This window comes from Eulemur rufifrons, chromosome 17, assembly GCF_041146395.1.
Source record: "Eulemur rufifrons isolate Redbay chromosome 17, OSU_ERuf_1, whole genome shotgun sequence".
Taxonomy (NCBI): Eukaryota; Metazoa; Chordata; class Mammalia; order Primates; family Lemuridae; genus Eulemur; species Eulemur rufifrons.
The window spans coordinates 13917366-13923668 of record NC_090999.1 but is presented as its reverse complement, the minus strand read 5'-3'; the positions used below and the strand labels follow the sequence as shown (position 1 = coordinate 13923668).

Genomic DNA, 6303 nt, shown 5'->3' with positions numbered 1-6303 from the left:
TTTCTTGCTTAATTATTCCGGCTGGGAGTCTCAGTATTATGTTGAACTGAAGTGATGAGAATGGGCATCCTGTAATCTTGTAAGAAAAAATGTTCATGTTTTTACCCTTGAGTTTGATTTTAGTTGCGGGCTTTTCATATGTGGCCTTTATTATATCGAAATACTTTCCTTTTATTCTTTGTTTGTTGAGAGCTTTTATCGTGAAAGAGTATTAAATTTTCTCAAATGCTCATTTGCATCCATTGAGGTGATCAAGAGATTTGTATCCTTAATTCTGTTAATGTGGTGCTTCATGTTAATGTATTTTTTATATGTTGAGCCACTCTTGCATCTCGGGGATAAATCTCATTTGGTCATAATGTGTGATCATTTTAATTTTCTGCTGTTTCAGTTTGCTTGATTTCCTTTTTTTTTTTTTTTTTGAGGATTTTTGTATCTATATTAATCCAGGTTATTGGCCTGTGAGGGTTTTTTTTTTGTTTTTTTTTTTAAGTGTTTGTCTGGCTTTGGTATCAGAGTAATGCTGGCCTCATACAATGAGTTTGGAAATGTTTCCTACTTTTCAAACATTTTACAGAGTTTGAGAAGGATTTGCATTAATTCTTCTTTAAATATTTAATAAAATTCACCAGAGAAGACTTATCTGGTCAAGGGCTTTTCTTTGCTGAGAGGTTTTTGATTACTGATTTAATCTTCTTACTAGTTACAGATCTGCTTTGATTTTCTATTTCTTTATGATTCATTACTGGTAGGTTGCATGTTTCTAGGAATTTATTTATCAATATTTCTTCTAGATTATCTATGTTGTTGGCACATAATTGTTCATAGTATTTTTGTATAATTCTTTTTTTTTCCTGTGGCATCTCTTTTAATGCCTGCTATTTCATTTCTCTTTTTCTTTTATTTTCTCTTTTTCTTCTTAGTCTAGCTAAAGGTTTGTCAATTTTATCTTTTCAAAAAATCAACTCTAAGTTTGTTGGTTTTTTCTTCTGTTTTCGTATTCACTATTTTCTTTATTTCTGCTCTGATCTTTATTAGGTTCTTCTTTCTGCTAACTTTGGCCTTTGTTATTTTTCTTGTTCCGTGAGATGTAAAGTTAATTGTTTGAGATCTTTCTTTTGTTGTAAAGTAGATAGTTATTATTATAAATTTCCCCCTTGGTACTGCTTTTACATCATCCAATATGCTTTAGTATGTGTGTGTGTGTGTGTGTGTGTGTGTGTGTGTTTAATGGCTTCCCGCTGCATGTTATTCATTTTTATTTTATTTCAATAGATTTAGGGGGTGCAAGTTGATTCGCTTACATGTATATATTGTATTAATATATTGGTGAAGTCTGGACTTTTAATATACACATAACCCAAATAGTGTACATTGTACCCAATAGGTAATTTTTCATCCCTCATCTTCCCCCACTTTTAAGTCTACAGTGTCCATTATACTGCTCCCACTTATAAGTGAGAACACGTGGCTTTAAAAATATGGAATGCTTCACAAATTTGCATGTCATCCTTGTGCAGGGGACATACTAATCTACTCTGTATTGTTCCAATTTTAGCATATGTGTGGCCTAAGTGAGCTCTGTTATTTTTTGTAAGATAATTTCCAATTTATATTTTGGTTTCTTCTTTGACCAACTGGTTGTTCAGATATATACAGTTTAATTTCTACATATTTGTGAATTTTATGATTTTTCTCATAATATTGATACAGTTTTATTTCATTGTGATTGAAAAAAATGGCATAATTTCATTCTTCTTAAATTTGTTAAGGTAGTTTTGCTGGATGTGCGATTTCTGGATGGTGGTTTTCTTTCAGCCCTTTGAATATAATATCCCCTGAAAAGTTTCTGCTGATAAATACACTGATGTTGTTATGGAGTACCCCTTGTATGTGATGAGTTCCTTTTCTCTTGCTGCTTTCAAAATTCTCTCTTTATCTTTGACTTTTGATAATTTGATTATGATGTGTCACTATGTGTATTTTTTTTATTTCATCTTATTAGGGAAGAGGTTGGGCTTCCTGGATTGGGATGTCTGCTTCTTTTTACAGATTACAGAAGATTTTACCCATTATTTCTCTGAATAAGCCTTTTGATATTTTCTCCTTTTTTCTTCTGGGACTCTAATATAATGTGTATATTGGTCTGCTAGATGGTGTCTGTAAGTCCCTAAAGCTTTCTTCCTCTATTTCACTTTTTCCTTTTCTGACTGTGTAATTTAAAATGCTTTTGATCTAGTTATACTTTCTTCTGTTTGATCTTGTCTTGTATTGAATCCCTCCATTGAATTTTTCAGTTCATTTATTACATTCTTCTAATTCAGGATTCCTGTTTGCTTCCCTTTTAAAAGTATTCTATCTCTTTGTTGAAACTCTCCTTTTGCTAATTGATTACTCCTCTGAGCTTGGTGAGCATTTTTGTCACAGTTTTTTTTCGTTACCTCGTTGTGCTGGCATCTATGCATTAGAAAAAAACATCACCTCTCCCAGTGTTCATTGATTAGCCTCATACAAGAGAATACCCTCAAAAAATGGCCTGGCTGGAGATTCTGGGGGTCTCTAAAACCTTTATGCTAATCCAAACCATTGTTCTTAGTGGCCCTCAGGTGTCTAGAGTATGACAGGTCTCTTCAGTGCTCTGAGATAAGTGAGGCAGAAGCCAATCCTTTTGGCATCACCAAGAAGTGGGAATATTGATTGTATGATCCAAATCTTTTCCTTACCTGGCGAAGATTAGAGCTTGGTTTCATTTCCTTGTTCTGCATTGAGATCGGGATGGGGAAGAGCTTTGGTGAGTTATTATACTAGTTTAGACTAGTTCTTTGTTGTACCTAGGGGTCTAGTATATACAGAGTCTCATGAGTGCTCTGAGACAGGTAAGACAGAAACAAATACCTTGAGAAGCCCCTGGAAAAGTTGGAATGTTTGGCCATTAGTCTAGCTCTTTTCCTAGGAAGAAGCTGGGAGTTAGAGGTTTCTTCATAATTGTATTATGCTGCACCAGGAGTGGGGATTATGTTGAGAGATTATCTCAAATTTTTGTACCAGTTTTGATGTGACTGGGTAGCACTCACCCAGAATGACAGAGCCTTTCTACTAGTTTATTTATTTCTAACAAAGGAAATTGATCTGTGTATTATTGCTAAATTGGTGTGTCTATTGAAAGGAGAGATCAGGGTGTCTTATTCCACCATCTTGTTCCTACAACATAAAATTCTGTAAAGTTTAATCATTCTTAAGATACGTTGGCACCTGTCTATAAAACATTAAATGATGATGTTCCCATTTTAATGTCATTCTATTCTTGATTGTTACTATTTTTTATAACCACTTGTCTTAAATTTTCTTTTTTCTACTTGGCCTTTTGGCTGCTTAATTAAATTGTCCTTCTCTGCTGATTTTCACGGTAATTTTGAAGAAAATACTTGAAGGAATAACCATTAAAAAGAAATTCCAAATTGCTATTTTAAATGACATTTCTCATTTGTGACAGCCTTAATAAAAAAGGGGGTCTTGATCTTCTTAACTTTTATTACAGAATTTATGACAAATTAATTTCATTTGTTTTCTTGGGGGATTTTTTGTTCACTTGCTTGATTATTTCTACTTCATACAAATTAATTTTTATTGTTCTTTGATAATATAACTTTATACTCTGCCTGTGTTTTATAAATGGAAGAAAAAAGTTTAAATGACAGCATATCAGTTTACAGCATAGTTTACTGAACATTTTAAACCCATTCTTGGCACCCACTGCTCAGAAAAATAGATTCCTTTCAAAGTATTACTGCTCATTGACAATGCACTTGGTCATTCAAGAGAAGATACCTGATGGAGATGTACCGGGTATCTATGTAGAAATATTCTAGAGGTAGTTGGAGATGTGAGAGAAGAGACATGAGTAATTATTATAGAATTGAGATTAGGCACCCAGGATTGTTGAGTAGTTAATTAAATCTCAGCTTTAATATATGCTGAATCTCAAGACAAAAAAAGTCCTGGGGATATCAAAACAAATATATGCAAGTGTTTTATTTAAAAATTTTATGATATCTTTTACATACACAATTTACCCTTGGATTCATCACTGAATACAAATCAAAAGAAAACCACTTGCCTGTATACTGTACTGTATTTACTTGCTGCCAAACTGTCTTCTCAGGCTTTTCTAATATGGAGTGTGCTTCATGTTTAATTACTCTTCTCTTTTAATGTCTTCATTTTTTTCTGTGAAATAGAAAGTGGTCACTTACCTACATGCCATAACCACTTAGTGGGGTCAAAACCCCAAGGAGGTTTCTGTCTAGGTCCAGTTGCTCATTGCACAAAGATTCAATTATTGAGATGATGACTGCCAAGGAAGAAATGAATTTTTAATACAACACAAGTCTTGCCAGGAGAATTGGGAGAAGCTGCCTCAAATCTGCCTCTCAAATTAATGCAGATCATGGGCTTTTTAAGGGGGGGGCACATGCCCTGGGACAGGTGGAGGGGTGTGGTGAGTCCTGGCAGCAGATGTCTGCCCTGAGGACTTCAGAATCTCAACCACTTTGTCCTGCAGAAACCCATCATTTCAGGCTGTGTGGTGGCTGCAACTATAATCTTGGCACTTTGGGAGGCCTAGGCCAGAGAATCACCTTAGGCCAGGAGTTTGAGTCCATCATTTCTGGGAAACAACAAAAAAGTTCATGTGGTTAAGGTCAACTAGTTAGTTAAGATAGAGGATTATATAAAACATGTAGGGGTTCATAGAACTGGTTACATTAGAATAAGAAATTCAGTCTATTTCCAGACAGAGGCCTTTTCTACTAATAATTCATGCCATATAACAAATCTAGCACAGTGCCTAACAGGCAAAAGGCATTTAATAAATATTTACTGAGTAAATTGAATGAATAAATGAATGAATTTCAAATGTTCACATAAAATGCCCTACCAATCACATTTTTCATACTTTGGCTTTCTAAACTTTTCTAAATGTTTATTTGCACTTTATTTCAACAATCTTTACCCATGCCACATTTTATAACTTGTTAAAATCTGTAAAATTTGTATAGCATTATCAGCAGTTAATCCAAAAAGTAGGAACTAATAAAAGTTTACAGAAAACAAATTGAATAACTATACTTTGACATTAATTTTTTATAACTTAATAATAAAAAGTAGCTTTATTGACTATTTTTAGAAACCAATGTTTACTAGTACAAAACACTGCAATTCAAGAGTTTCATTATAAATGCAAGTAATTCAATTATGAATTTTCTATAAGAAAAAAGTTATGCCATTTAAGTTTATGAGCAACTTATTTAAATGTAAGGCATATCTTTACTAAAATTCATGTTAATATAGAATTGATTTGGTAAATATCACTTGCACTGTCGTTATAACCCTACATCATATATATAATGCCTGCACTGCTCTATACAAACATGGATGAATATATATTATTATATTATCAAACATGGTGACCACCAATTCTCCACTTTAACCAGTTACCACACAGGTTTTCTACGATAAATCCATTTTAGCCTATGGCTAGGAAAATTTAATAATTAAAATATGAAATTAAACTTTCTGACTGATGTATACGTATGAGTCTGCATTAAATTATAGCATGACATGTGTTTCAGAGCAGGGTTTCTGGATTACATGTGTTTGACCCCCTGCTCTTCAACATACTTATGAGGTAATTTTATCCGTGCTTACCATCTTTGAGGATAGATTTCCATTTCTGAAATGTGGACAATAATTTCAATTTCATAAGCTATTTGAAAGGGTATAAGGATTCAGAGCAAGCATATAATTAAGACTGTATAGTCAGGGCTTCAACATTGGTAGTCATTGTTATGTTATTACAGTGTATCATCACACTATAAACAGATCTAATATTTATTGAATGTCTCTATGCTAGGACCTATATTATTTCCACTCCTAATATCCCAACCTTCAATTAACTCCATTGTACAGAATAATTTGAGGTTCAGAGAGATTGAGCAACTTTTTCCATGGCCATATTAAATAGTATTAAATGCAAGCCTTTCTGGAACCACATAATTATTTCTTCCTCTATGTAATTTAATTTCCTAAAAGTGGTTCATCTGCATATATTCAATCACATTTTTATTAATTCTATCTTGGGCTTAAGTTACCCATACCCATTACTTCCTCTAGGAATTTATTTTTATTTCTTTTATATTGAAGTTTCCAACTTCTCTCTTCCTCATATTTCTTTTCATTATGTGGACTCAAATTAATTTCATATTTTATCATCAATTTTGTGTCCTTTGATAAGAAGCTATATTG

At 33.1% G+C, this 6303-nt stretch overlaps 1 non-coding gene across 1 annotated transcript; it reads right to left on the bottom strand.

Moving 5' to 3' along the window:
* Positions 1 to 1475: 1475 nt before the first annotated feature.
* LOC138398480 (U6 spliceosomal RNA) lies at positions 1476 to 1582 on the bottom strand. The gene has a single exon (XR_011235971.1). It is a non-coding gene; the product is annotated as a U6 spliceosomal RNA (small nuclear RNA).
* Positions 1583 to 6303: the final 4721 nt, after the last annotated feature.